The sequence below is a fragment of the Callospermophilus lateralis genome, chromosome 15 (genome assembly GCF_048772815.1).
Source record: "Callospermophilus lateralis isolate mCalLat2 chromosome 15, mCalLat2.hap1, whole genome shotgun sequence".
Classification (NCBI taxonomy): Eukaryota; Metazoa; Chordata; class Mammalia; order Rodentia; family Sciuridae; genus Callospermophilus; species Callospermophilus lateralis.
In genome coordinates this window covers 34,089,778-34,104,983 of record NC_135319.1, presented here as the reverse complement: position 1 = coordinate 34,104,983, position 15,206 = coordinate 34,089,778, and the positions used below count along the sequence as shown (strand labels likewise).

Here is a 15,206-nt window from a genome sequence, read left to right as displayed (position 1 = left end):
AAAAAATTTGCTGAACTGAATTGATTTCACATTAGATATTGTCTCTTAAAAGCAATTTACTGACTGATGATTTTTTTAATTAATTTTTTCTTTTTTGTTTTGGGGGTTGAACCCAGAGGTGCTCTTCCCTTCCACTGATTCACATTTTCAGCTCTTTTTTATTTATTTATTTTTTAATTTTCAGACAGGGTCTTAACTAAGTTGCCCGGGCTAGCCTCAAACTTGCCATCCTCCTATATCAGTCTCCCAAGAAGCTGTGATTGCAGATATACACCATTATACTAATTCTTACCCCTGGTATTTCACCTTAAGATAAGTGTCTACGATCTTATGGGAAGTATCATTCCTATAAAAATATTAAGATGCTGTCTATACTTTAATACATTAAATAATTAATATAGTAAAAGAGTTATACTATCATATTCTTAAAAGAACTGTGGGGACTGTGCACTTTTAAAACTATTTGTTATTTTTATTTTTGACCAAAAATTTTTTATGCATGTATGAGGAGTTGCTGGTAGTGTGGGTGCTATTTTGATGGTGGGCTGACCAGTGCCCATATTTTAACTTCTTCTTACTCTTCCTCCAAGTGGCATTTCTAGGAGAGCATTTGTCAGAACAATGGAGATCTGAGATGCAAAATGCCATCTTTTAATGAGTGGGCACTGTGTATCTTGAATCTAGGTCTTGGGAATAGTAAGATTTGGTGATTCTGTACAGAAAAATTAGCCAGGAATGACAAGTTCCCAAGTAGGGGCACTGAGTCCCATTTCTCTGTGATGGAAAGAACCAGGAGAAGAGCTGTGGGCACATGGCTTCTTCCCTATTAAGGAACACTGACTGACTCAGATAGGATTGCCCTGGGCTCTGGCCAATACCACTAGCAAGTTCTCCTAGGTTTTAAGGAGTGGGAGCAGGAAAATATGGAAATGGCTGGAACGAGGTGTATCTGCAGAGGGAAGAATGGTAGAAGAAAGTAACTTTTAAAGATTTTAAAAAGACCTTTCCCAAAAAGGCCAACTTTCTTTAAAATTTGTAACACCTGTCTTGATTTCTAAAATGGTGACTTCAGTTGAAAGGGGAAATATTTTTCTCTATTCTGTGATAAACAATGAGTTTTACATGTTTTTATCTGCTACCTTGTACAACTGATAATTATGAGCAGTATTAAGGATATAATATGCTCTTCCTTTTCAAAGTCCACACATTACATATTAAAATTTTTTCCGCAAGGCATTTTCCTCTTCACTGGCTTAAGACATATGAATTTGAAAATGTTTTAAAATTGAGCTTCTTTTGTGACGTGGAAGTATTTGTATAATGTTTAAATTTTGTTATGTGGCATTTATCAGCTCTTTACTATGCTAACCAATAGTAAGTTATTTAACCGCTAAAAACTCAGCAAAGAAAATTTAAGTAATAGCCAGTAGGTGGCAGTGTGGTTTTGTACTTGATCTAAAACTTTGCAAAGGGCATTGTATTGCAGTTGCAATCTGGCATTATTAAGGAGAAATGACTTCATACTTCATTTAGAAAACTACATTTTAATCAACAACCGAATAGCTTTTGAGTTATGAGCAAGCAATTTCTTCCTTGATTATAAACTGTATTACATCATTAAGGTGTCTTAACTTTGCCTTCCAGATAGCAAACACCCTGGGGTTTGGAATAACAAAAACCTTCTATCTCTCTTCTCCACATTGCAGCACATAATTGCCCAATTTCTTGATCATGAGTATTTTAGCTTCAAAATGACTCAAGTGTTTTACTGTTATTGTATTTTTTATCCAAAATATAGTCATGAAAAAGTCCTGTACAATTAGCAAAGTTAGTCACATATATACACATGCAGCACATAAAATATACCCCATTTTGCCATGATGCATAATTTAATTTTATAGTACAAAGTTGAATGCAGGAAACTGGTTTTGCTTTTACCCCACCTCTCTCTGATTTTGCAGGCTCCTGTTTACATTTTTCACTAATAATTGATTGTGCTGTCCACCTTTCAGTTTGAGTTTTGCTCTCATCAGTTCATTAAACAGTTCTTGCAGAAGTTACCAGGGATTTTTATGCTGCTAAACCCAAGGGACACATTTCAGGCCTCATCATACTTTCTCTTAGCCATTTCTACGCTGGTGTCCCTTGGCTCAAACTGTTTGACCTTTTCCTGTTTCCTCTTCCTTTTCCAGTAACAAATGCTTAGTATTCATTAGATTCCTTGTCTTCCTCTGCCTGAGCCAAATGTTGGTCATAGTCATCTCTGACATTTTCCTTTCAACTTAACCCTACAATCTAACCACTGACTTCTGCTCATCCCAGGGGCTCCCACCCCAGGCAGTGTCATGGCCCTGGATCACAAAACGGTCTTTGAACTTGTTTTCTTATGTCTCCTCTTGCTTTTCTCCAATTCTTTTTCAATGACTTTCTTTTTTTTCCAGAATGAGCTTTCCAAAAGTGACCTCACTTCTTTGCTTAGGATACTTTCAAGATTCCTCATTAATAAATAAATAAATAAATAAAGTCCTAAGTCCTTAACACTGCACTATATGCTCTGGCCCCAGTCTTGAGCCATCTTTCCTCAATAAGTGTCTTCTGGCTGCAAAGGCAGTCCCGTTTCCCCTGTTTCCACAAAAACCCTTGTCTGCCTGCCTGCCAGCATTGAAGAATGGTGTTTTCTTTGCCTGGTGCTCTTTGACAGCCCCCAGCCCAGTGTTAGTTTAGTGCCACCTCCTTGAGAACTCCTTCCTTGTTCCCAGGTGATACTGGGTCTTCCTCCTGTGACAAGTTCTCATTTCATGTTGCATTTATTTTAGAGCATTTATTCCAATTCTTATAAAATGCAATTTTGTGTAATTGTATGTTCCTTCCTAGACTGTAAACCCCAGAATGGGGCTGTGACTACCTGGTTCTCTATTGTATCCTGATCCCTAGCAAAATTCCTGGAACAGAGCAGGATGGTACCCATGTAGGATTATTACACTTAATAAGCGCCTCAGGAACTTTAGGAACATTTATTATCAGTTTCAAAGTTTAGCCTTTCCTTGTTATAGATTATATATTCTGTTGTCAAGCAAATAATTTTGGTACAAATTATTGTGCAGAAAAAAATTTGTTCAAAAGTATTCATGTGAAAATTAACTTTTAAGAATGCAGGGTCTATTTCTTTTTCTTCTTTTTAAAAATTTATATATGACAGCAGAATGCATTACAATTCTCATTACACATATAGAGCACAATTTTTCATATCTCCAGTTGTATGCAAAGTATATTCACAGAAATTTATGTCTTCATACCTGTACTTTGGATAATAATAATCATCACATTCCACCATGACTAATAACCCCATGCCTCCTCCCTTCCCCTCCAGCCCCTCTGCCCTGTCTAGAGTTTGTCTATTCCTCCCATGCTCCCCCTCCCTATCCCACTATGAATCAGCCTCCTTATGTCAAAGAAAACATTTGGGATTTGTTTTTTTGGGATTGTAAACAGTGGAACCAACCTAGATGGCCTTCAATAGAAGAATGGATTAAAAAATGTGGCATATATACACAATGAAATATTACTCAGCAATAAAAGAGAATAAAACCATGAAACTTGCAGATAAATGGATGGAGTTAGTGAAAATAATGCTAAGTGAAGTTAGCCAATGCCAGGTCTATTTCTAAGAGGTGGGTTGATGTTTTGAGGGGGCAGAAGAGTTAAGTTGGATGTTAAGGATGTTAAGTTTAGTTAAGGATGGATAGTTATTGTTTTTTTTATGGAGTGTGTGTAAAAATTCTTGTTTGGGTTTGATAATGGCTTATAACTTTAAATAATATAAAGGGATTTCAAATTGTGAGTATCAAAAAATTATTTCATTAGGAAAGTTTGTTTTTAAGTTAGGATATATGAGATAGAGAGAGACACACACACATTTGGGGAAATTCTGAATTTAATTTAAATCTAAAATGAAATGGAACGACATTAAGATATTTGTATAAAAGTCCTAGCATTTTTACAGTAAATAAAATTTCAGTCTTAATCAACCCTGTGGACCACAATGACTACTAAAATTATACCTGAATTTTATGTCTAAATTTGAACACCAAGAATGACTCATTGTGTTTTTAAAACTAAAACTATCTGTAATTTAGGCCTCAATCCAAAAGCATTTTTATTCTATATCAACTTCCTTGGATAGCTTTTCTTATTAATTTTAAATTGTCTGTCAGCATAATAAGTATTGAATACCATCCTGCTATGTGACTCACTGTTACACTTTTCTATAAGGTACATGATATCCTTCATTATCTAATCTAGGATGGGTGAAGAAAATCAGTGTGTGGCTGGAGGAGAACTATTTGCCAAGAATAGTGTAAAAAAAACCAGGCTGCAAAGAACCCTGTTGTGATGGTGATTAGCCTCATAAATCTCTTTGCTGCATTTTTTCCCCAATAGAAAATGTGGCATTTTAATGGTGATTATGACTTCATTTGGCTTGAAGAATAATTTAAAACCACTTGGTTTTATTTGGAGTTGTTTTTATTTGCTTAGATATCCATATGAATGTAGAAAAAAAATCTTGGGGGGGGCCCTATCATTGGAAGTTCTTGAAAAATCTTGCTTCATGCTACATGAAAACATTTGAATAAATGAATAGAAATATATTTTAAATGCTGAAATAATTAGAAGAGTCTTCCTTTTAGTTTGATAGATACCATGTTCTCCTTATTTTCTCTAGGAGCTTCTGTCAAGAGGTTGGCCATGCCTGCTAAGCCAGGGCCAGCTTATTAGCACAGATTAAACCCAGAGAAGGGATGTTCTCTTATATTCATTGTTCTTTTCTCCAGAGAAAAATACAAAAACAGAAGATGGTTGAATTCCTCTTGTATTCATGTTAGTAAGGGTGCTTTTGGTTTCCCCTGGCAGAAAATCCAATCAAATAAGTTTCAGCCGAAAAACAAAAACAAAAAGGAAAAGGGAGAAAATAATTGGCTCAGGTACTTCAGAGGCCCAGGAGATATTTTTAGGCATGGCTCGTTACAGGGCCTCACATAATATTATTACATTTCTGCTTCTCTTTGATACTCAGGACAGCTTCCCTCTAGATTAACTCTTGTCCCAGGAAGGCATTCTCCATGAATGGCAAAGATGCTTTTGCGTGGTCCAGGAATATAGGGCCCGAGGGTGGAGAGAATATCTTCCAGGTATTTTCCTGAACAAGGAGCCCTATAAAATCTGCTGGGTTCATTTTCCATTTGTGCTTTCATCACTGGGCCTAGGGGGAGGAGTTTATTTTACGTGGACTGGTAAATCATGCAAACCTGTGATCATCTGTGCAGAGGTTATATAGGCCCTCACATTGAGAACACAGCCATGTGAGAGGGACTGGTTCCCAGAGGAAAAAAATGAGGTTCTGTCCCCAGATTAACGAAGAGTTGAGAGACAAAACAAAGAGAGTTGTATACCATTATTGTTAATATTTACTGAAAAAATTTGATTTTTTTTTTTCTTTTGGCAATGCTGAGGATTGAACACAGGGCCTCAGGCATGCTGGGCAAGTGCTCTACCATTGAGCTACATCCTTAGCCCCAAGAAAAATTTGAAAATAAAGAAAAGTATAAAGGAGAGAGAGAGGGAGGGAAAAAAAAGAACAACAACAACAAAAATCAACCTTCAGTTAACCATCTTGAGAAACTAATACTTTGATATGTTACTTTTGGCTTTTCAATTCCTTTGAGTTCTTTTAGGTTTTCCATCATATATTTTGAAGCTCTGTGTACATGCTGTGGATGATCATATCTTCCTCACGAGTTGACTCCTTTTTATTATAAAATGCTTCTCTTTATCCATGATAATATTCACGGTTCTTGAGTCTACTTCATGTGAACCTTGTTAGGTTCCTCTGGCTTGTTCTCCCCGTGGCTCATGTTTGTATACCAGATCTTCTTCAGTTCACTTTTAAACTTTTTTATGTCTGTAAGTTTCAATTGAATTTTTCATATTCAGCTTATAATTGAATCTTGTTTTTTCCTTCTTTCTTCTTTTTCCCCTGTGAGGCTCAGACTCAGAGCTTTGTACAGGCTGTACTGTTAAGCTCCTCCTCAGGCCTGAGTCTTGACAATCTCTACTTTTTAATTGGAATTTTAGATGATTTATGTTAAGTGTAATTACTAATATGACTTTGGTTTTACATCTATTATTTTGCTACCTGTTTATTTTTTAAGTTATATGATTTTTTTTTCTCTCATTATTTTCTGTTCTTCTTTTGGAATAATGGAGTATTATTAAAGATTCCATTTTGTCTTACTTATTAGCATATTAGAAGGACTTCTTATTTTATCTTATATTAAAATAAACATTAAATGTATCATAGTTTATTTTCAAATAATAATGTGATTATTGTTATAAATTTCCAATAGTCGATTTCCATTCATTTGTCCATTTTTTGCCGCTGTTATACATTTTACATCTACATGTTAAAAACCTCTCAGTCTATCATTATTAGTTTTATGTTAAAAAGTCACTTATAAATATATTTACTACCAGTAGACCTCCTCTAATAACACACATACAGAGAATCTTTTTAAATATTTTAAACATTACTTTTTATATTTTCCCTTACATTTATAATTTGGGCAGTTTTCATTCCTCTAACATCTAAATTTCTATCATTTAGTGAAGATCTGATGGCGATAAAGTTATACTTTTTGGGTCTAAAATGCCTTTCATTTTCATTTTTGAAAGTATTTTTGTAGGATATGGAAATCTATGTTGACAATATCTATTTTGGAACTTGGAAACTTAATATCCCATTGTTTTATATATTGCTAAAACAAAGTCTATCGTTGTTTTTAATTTTTATTTTCTTACAGTCCTGGGAGTGGAACCCAGGACCTTGCACATGCTAGGTAAACTCTACCACTGAGCTATATCCCCAGGTCTTTTTATAATTTTATTTTGAGGCAGGGTTTTGCTGATTTGCCCAGGCTGGCCTTGAACTTGCCATCCTCTTACTTCAGCCTCCAACTCACTGGAATTTCAGGTATGTGCTACCACATCCAGTTCATTCTTATTTTTTATTTAATTAATTTTTGTGTGTGCTTAATTTTTAAACTCCTGGCTGCTTTTGGAACTTTCTCTTAAGCACTCTCTTCCTTGCTCTTTTTTTTGGACTGGGGATTGAACCCAGGGATGCTTAACCACTGAGCCACATCCCCAGCACTTTTCTGTATTTTATTTAGAGACAGGGTCTTTCGGAGTTGCTTAGGGCCTCACCAAGTTTATGAGGCTGGTTTTGAACTCATGAGCCTCCTGCCTCAGCCTCCCAAGCTGCTGGGATTACAGGCATGTGCCACGGTGCCTGGCACTTTCTTACTATTACTCAGCAACTTTTCTTTATGTTATTCTATTTGAGGTTTGTTAAGATTCTAAAATCTGTTGCCCCATAGTTTTCACCAACTTTGAAAAGTTATTAGTCATAACTTCCTCAAATATTTTTATGCTGCTGTTTTCTTTTTTGGGGGGGGGTTTGTTTTTGTTTTTTGTTTTTGAGAGTCTGACATATGCTAGACTGCTTGAGATTGTTCATTGGTCATTGAGGCTCTGTTCATTTTTGTCTCTCTGTACTTCATTGTGGATAGGTTCTGTCTTCAAGTTCATCGATCTTTTCTACAGTGTCTAATTTGCTGTTAATCTCCTTAACCATAGTCATCCAGTGCTTTCTCATTTCTGGAAATCCCATCTGGAGATTAAAGATTTTTTTCCTGCTAATTTCATCATCTCTGTCACTTCTGTTTCTTCTGATTAACTTTTCTCCCCCTGGCAATGGGTCATATTTTTCTGCATCTTTTTATGCCTGATAATTTTCAGTTCCATACCAGACATCAAGATTTGCACATTGTTGAATGTTGGATTTTTTAATATTCCTTTTTATTAAAAAAAATTGGAGTCTTTACTTTCTTAGCAGTTACTTATAGAGCATTTTAACCATTTGGAGTTGCTGATAAGCATAAAGCTGCAGAATCACCTATGTCCTCAGGATAATTTTCCTTAGCTTAAAGGCATGACCCTCCTGAGCACTCCCCAATATTCCATGTGTGTCAAACTCTCTACACTCTGGCTGATGAGAAACTGAACTATTTCTAGCCCTATGTAAGCTCTAGGAACTTTTCAACCTACCAGTTCTCTCCTCCACCTCATGGAGTTTCACCCCACACAGGCACAAATCTGTACTCAATAATTCTTTGCAGATCTCTGGAGCTTTTTCTGCAGCTCCTTCCTTTCTTGTACTAAAGCTCTGCAAATTCTGTTTTCTCCATTTAGTAAGATTGCTGCACTTCTGTTAGGGTTCCTCCTTCCTGCACTGCAATGTGAAACTGCCCCCAGAGAATGAATTGGGGCAATAATAGGGCTGACCTCAATTTCCCACCTTCACTCAGGGATCACAGTTCAGTACTGTTTGTTTTCTAATGCCCCAAAAAACTGTTACATATATTTTGCTATTTTACAGCAGAAAGGAAATTATTATTATTATAGCAGTTAATTCTGTAAGACTGGAAGCAGAAATAAGAAATATTATACAGAGAACCATGACTTACATTGGAGTTACATCCAATAAAACCATTATAACCATTATATTGTAAGTTTAAAATACATTTAATGCATCTAACTTACTGAACATAAGAGCTTGGCCTAGTTTACTGTAAAAGTGCTCAGAAAATTTAGTTTAGCCTACAGTTGGGCAAAAGCACCTGACACCAAGTGTATTTTATAGTAAAATATTAGGTAGCTCATTAGTTTCTTGAATACTATACTGAAAAAGTAGAAGACCAGAATGCTTATATGGGTATGCTTTTGTGCCATTGTAAGGCTGAAAAATTAAGTCAGACTATTGTGGGACTCATTTTATAAATATTTCATTTTAGAGTATATCATTAAGTTATCCCCTATGTTATCAGGTATGATATATTATTCCATCCTGAGGAGGCTCTATAATTCACTTAACTCTCTTTTAAAAAATATTACACTCATTTCCAATTTTTCACTATTTCTTTGTTTAATTAATTTTTTATTTATATATGACAGCGGAACACATTATAATTCTTATTACACATATTGAGCATAATTTTTCATATCTCTGGTTGTATACAATGTATATTCACACCAATTCATGTCTTCATACATGTACTTTGGATAATAATGTCCATCACATTCCACCATCATTTTAACCCCATGACCCCTCTCTTCCCCTCCCACCCCTCTGTCTTATCTAGAGTTCATCTTTTCCTCCCATGCTCCCACTCCCTACCCCACTATGAATCAACCTCCTTATATCAGAGAAAACATTCAGCATTTGTTTTGGGGGAATTGGCTATTCACTATTTCAAAGAAGACTTTGTTAAAAATTCTTGAATCTGAATCTTTGGTTTAATTTTTGTGATATGTATCTTGAAATGGGTCAAAGGATTTGAGAATGTTAAGACTCACAAATGTATTGCTAAATGCCTCCCTGGAAGATTGTATCAATTTCTCATCCATGTCTGAGCATGCTCATTTTGCCACACCTTCAACAGCACCATGTATTTTTTTCTTTGAGTGAACACATACTGAAGGCAATTAATCTGTGAGGTCTGTTGCCTGGAAGAAATAGGCATAGCTTCTTCTCCTAGAGGGCAGATAGGTAAAGGATGGAGAGAGACAGTGATGTATCAACCGTGTGAAAAATTGCAGGACACTTAGTAGTATGGAGGAAGGGATGATCAAATTTTGCTTAGGAGAACCTCACAAAGGTGAAGGTTCCACTAACTATTTGAAGATGTACAGTTTATAACAAAGCTAAGGAGATTTTAAAAAAAAAGTTTAGATGGAATGAATGGATTAAAGTGACAGGAATGTGAAACAGCTGGTATGAAGGGTATGTGTGGAGCAAGAAGATGGTAAGGAATAAAGCAAGATTTGAAAGTAGGAAGCAGTGGAGCACTCTGCATGGTGTTGAGCAAGGGAAATGCACACCCCAGCCTCCCTCATTCTACATTCCAAGGGATACTGTAAAAACCAACTTCTCATCCACTTTGTTTCTCCCACTCTTTAACAATGGTTTCCAAAATCTTTTCATATCATGGGTCCCATTTCATCTGAGAGTTAACACTCAGCAGCTAAATACTGCAACAGCCACTTTTTGTTGTTTTTTAAGAGAGCAGGTTGAGGCCTCCTCTATTCTTGTAAATTCAATAGGTTTGATTCCCTCTTGTCTTCTAAACAGCAGGTACTGTACTTCTGTGTGGGCAAATCCCTGCCGGGAGCGGTCTTCCTTGAACTAAACACAAGATCTGTTTTTTCCTGGATGGATGTTCTCTCTGTACTGGCTTTTATTAACTCAGGCTTTCTTGGGGTTAAGGTCTAATCTTGTCCATCTGCTTTCTTAGAAAAAGTGCAAATCATAAGTTTCTTGTTCTGTAAAACCCAGTGTTCTTTAAACAAAATGTAGCCATTACATAAAAGAAGAAGGGAAACAATGTCAAAGACATAGTAGAGCTGAAACTTTGGAGATGGATCTGTTTTCAGGCTGGCTCAAGATTAATAGGTTGAGTGATCTTGGTCAAGTCTCTTAGCCCTTTGGACCTCTGCTTCTAGATTAATGAAATGGCCTTTGTATTGTCTACAACATTTAAGCTTTAGTGTATAGGCAAGGGTTCAAAACAAGAAGTTAAAAAGAACGATAAAACAAATTCCTTCATCATAGATATATAAAGTAAATTTGTTTCTTATTAAAAGCATCATTTAGCTATATTAGGTAATAATATAAGTTTTCAGCTGGCCAGCAAACATTAATAAGCATAATACTAATTTTTAACTACTTCTCTTTTTAGTATGATGTGTCAACTTCATTTCTTATTTAAATATATTGGGCTATTTTTTTCATATATCATAAGTGTATGGCAGTTATTTAAACTTGAGATGTTTCATTATTAAAGAGCTTAAATGGGTGTCAAATACTTTTATAAATGTTTCACTTTTAAAGTGCTTAAACGTGTACCAAATACTTTTTTCCTTTTTGGGGGGATTATTAGGGGATTGAACTCAGGGGCATTTGACCGCTGAGCCACATCCCCAGCCCTATTTTTTTTTTTTTTTTGTATTTTATTTAGAGACAGGGTCTCACCTAGTAGCTTAGTACCTCACTTTTGCTGAGGCTGGCTTTGAACTTATGATTCTCCTGCCTCAGCCTCCTGAGTAGCTGGGATTATAGGAGTGCAATATCACATCCAGCTGTGTCAGATACTTTCTTAAGCAACCTTGAAGCCAGGTGTGGTGGTGCATGCCTGTAATCCCAGCTACTCAGGAGACTGAGGCAGGAGGATCACAAGTTCTGAGGTCAGCCTGGGCAACAATTTACAGAGACCCTCTCTCGAAACTAAAAAAAAAAAAAAAAAAAAAGACTGGAGATGTAGCTCAGTAGTAGAGCATTTTCCTAACATATGCAAATTCCTGGATTCAATCCCTAGAACTGAAAAAAAGAAAAAAAAAAAGTTAAAATCAGAATAGCTGTCCTGATTGTGGATATCACTGGCCTCTTTCTATTTCTACTCTTGCTATAATTCTAAGGCTTTTACTGATGCTGCAATGTGAGATGAGAGGAAAGGGTGTCTGAGGTCATGTATTATAATATTTGTTTAAAGTATTATTAATCTGATACTTCAGATATTTTTGTTTCAAATGAGCTTTTAGTGAGATATTTTGGGTTTAAACATAATAATTTTTTAAAAATGACTCGGAACATTCTGAGTCCTGAATAACATACTTGTGCTTGCATTTTGAGCAAATGCCTCCTCATAATTTGAAGTCTTACTTGTATAGGGAGCATATTTGAAATGTTCTAGAAACTATTTGGAGCCACTAGTATAAAGCTGGCTATAAATTGACACAGTGTTCAGAAACTATTGACTGCCAGTCCTTCAAAAGAGGGGGCCTGAGTTCTACTTCAGACTGTTCTAATTTTACATAGACTTTTCCATGAGGTATGTTTGCTGCTCTCATGTTTTTGTTAACTGTAGTATGATTGGTGCTGGAACTCCAGTTACTTGAGTTTATTAAAATTACAGGTAAATCAGTACATGGAGAATCTGAGGAAGTCTCAGAAAGACCACCCTCTACAGATAGGTAACCAGAATTTAGGTGTCACCTCTATGCATAATGAGGGTCTTCCCACAGACAGTCTGGTAGTGTTGAGTAGGTTGGGGAAATACTAAGACATATATCTCAACTACATATTTAGAAATAAGACATATATCTCAACTTCAGGCATATCCCCCACCTCTCTCAATAGGGATGGGGGATATATATCTCAACTTCAGGCATATCCCCCACCTCTCTCAATAGGGATGGGGGATATATATCTCAACTTCAGGCATATCCCCCACCTCTCACAATAGGGATGGGGGATATGCCTGAAGTTTGACCCCTGTGTTATTAACATTTTAGGAATGCTTGAGCTCCCCATAGTATGATCAAACTTGGTATAATATTCTGGAATCATGTTCCTTATTAGCTAAGTTTTGTACTCAGGGAGTAAATCAGAAATAGAAGTTTGTTTGTACAAGAATTTTGTAATACTTGAAAATCTTTTATTGTTTCCCTCTTGTTGAATTGCCATGTGCCTTTAGAGATTTCAGTTCAACCACATAGACTAACCAAAAAACCCAAACAGAAATAGAAAGTAAAAATCTTCCAAAGTAAATTCCAAGCCTTCCACATTATTCTGTAGGTTGTAAAGGTTGTTACAGGGAATGAGCAAATACATGGCAGCTGCACACTCCCCACTCAAATAGTTACATAATTGAACTCAGTGCAGACTCTATTATAGTCGAGATATATGTCTTATTTCAATCAAAGCACTAGAGTTTAGAAGAGTTTCATGCAACTCATATTCTATTTCTTCACTCATCTGATGTTAAAATATGCTCTCCTTAGTATTTGATCCTAAGGCAGACATCACTGGCAAAATTTGTTAGTCTAAAGCAATAGCTGACATTCAGTGGCATGCATGGTTGTTAAGAGAAAAATGAACACTTGAAAATTAGAGAAAAGTGGAGAGAATCAGATCTGGGTCCTTGGGTGGTAGGGACTTCCAGGAATCACCTCTGTCAGTGATTCATTTTACCATGTTGTACGTTGTAATTTTTACCAACAGTTATCTAAAGCATCAAGGCAGTGGAGTGATGTTGCCTGCTCTTCCACTCCAGCCCTCACAGATCAGTTCCTTTATCTTTGTTCAGTTTTATTGGATTGGCTAGTTAAAATTTAAGGAAACAAATCATGACAATGTTTTGTATCTGAATCTTTACATTTGTTTCTGTTTGCTTAAATATTTATGCAGTATTAAAAAAGTTTTATGCTTTGAAATCCCCTAGTCACTAGTTTCCTCTGCATAAATGTTGATTGTTTTAACTTATCAGATAATGACCCATTGTGCTTGCTTAAAGAAAAACCAAACTCCAGCAATGTATCATTAGAAAATAAATTATTCCTAGCCATGACATAGTACTTAAAAATAACTTTAGTCGTTGTTGTTATTATTTATTTATTTTTTTAACAGGGCTGGGAATCAAACCCAGGGCCTCTTGCATACCAGGCAGGTGCTCTACCACTGAGCTGTACCCTCAAAAATAACTTTAAAGGAGTCTTTGTGACCTATATCTTTTAATCTAGAGAGTATCTTTTCAGGATTTATTTAATATATAGTTATTGCATGAAATGTAGTATCTAAGCTTTGCTATCTTTTATTCTTTCAGTAGTTATGCTAGCAATTATTTTTAACCAGCATTTTGATAATGACATTGTTTTGCATACCTTTTAAAACTGGCCTTAGTTTAGGTAAAAATCCCATGTGGGCTTAAAAAAATGGGGGGAAACGTTAAACTTCATGTGAATAATATTAATTTTTGTGTGTGTGTGTGTGGTGCTGGGGATTGAAATCAAGCCTTGCTCTCTTAGATAAACAGTCTACCACTTTGTTCTGTCTAGCTCATGATATTAAACTTTTAAATGTAATTTTATTTAAAATATTATATTTGGGCTCAGTATAGAATCTGTGTACACAATATTATCTGGAAATGCCTAATGGAGATGATAATCCTAAAATAAAACTTTAGAAGTTCCCACAGAATTAATTCATAAAGTAAAATTGACATCAAATAAACATTATGTAGTTTAAACAAAAATATGTCTTTCCTAAGCCTTTTATTTTCTTTACCTTTTGTTAAAAGTTGAGGTTTTAAAGGGCAAATATTTTGAACTCTACTGAAGTAATATAGAATTTTAAATACTGTATGTAAGGATTATCTTTGAAAAATATTAGAAGGGACTGAAAACATAATTAAAGGGTCAGTGTCTTGCTGGTCATAGAAACAATTTGTTTTTCACCTAAATGACTATGCAGTGTTTGAATAACAAAGCAATAGAGCACTAAGTTTAAGTGCTGTTTTTAAAAAAGCTCCCTTTCTTAGAGCTGAATGTGTGCTTTGGTAGATACAGGGTTTGAAGATGGCCACTGAGCATTGCCCTCCCCAGCCCTCTGCTTCTGTTCTTATGGGTTTTTTTTTTTTTTTTTTTTTTTTTGGTATTAGGGATTGAACTCAGGGGCACTTGACCACTGAGTCACATTCCCAGCCCTATTTTGTATTTAGAGATAGGGTCTCACTGAGTTGCTTAGTGCCTTGCTATTGCTGAGGCTGGCTTTGAACACTCAATCCTCCTGCCTCAGCCTCCCAAGCAGCTGGGAATACAGGTGTTCAGCACTGTGCCTGGCTCTTATGTCTTTAACCAGACTCCTTGGTTCAGATGAGACACTGAGGCACTTGATAATATTGAACTAAGAGTTCTGACTTTCTATCTTGTTTAAACATTTTTTTAATATTTTTTTAAATTGTAGATGGATATGATATCTTAATTTATGTATTTTTTATGTGATGCTGAGGATCAAATCCAGTGCCTCACACATGTAAGGCAAGAGCTCTACCACTGAGCTATAGCCCCAGCTCTTGTTTAAACATTTTTGAAATGTAAATTTCAATTTTAGGTAGTTTTGACTAAAACTAGTCAAACATTTCATGATAAAAAATTAGATTTATATTCATCAAAATAGTAACAAGTTTTATCTCTGGATGCTAGGATTAGAGATAAGATTATTCTCTGTAAATTTTTCAATATTTTCTAAAATTTCC

The 15,206-nt window shown here is 35.6% G+C and overlaps 1 non-coding gene across 1 annotated transcript; it reads right to left on the bottom strand.

Annotated features, from left to right (window-relative positions):
• Positions 1 to 13,571: 13,571 nt before the first annotated feature.
• Trnat-ggu (transfer RNA threonine (anticodon GGU)) lies at positions 13,572 to 13,647 on the bottom strand. The gene has a single exon. It is a non-coding gene; the product is annotated as a tRNA-Thr (tRNA).
• Positions 13,648 to 15,206: the final 1,559 nt, after the last annotated feature.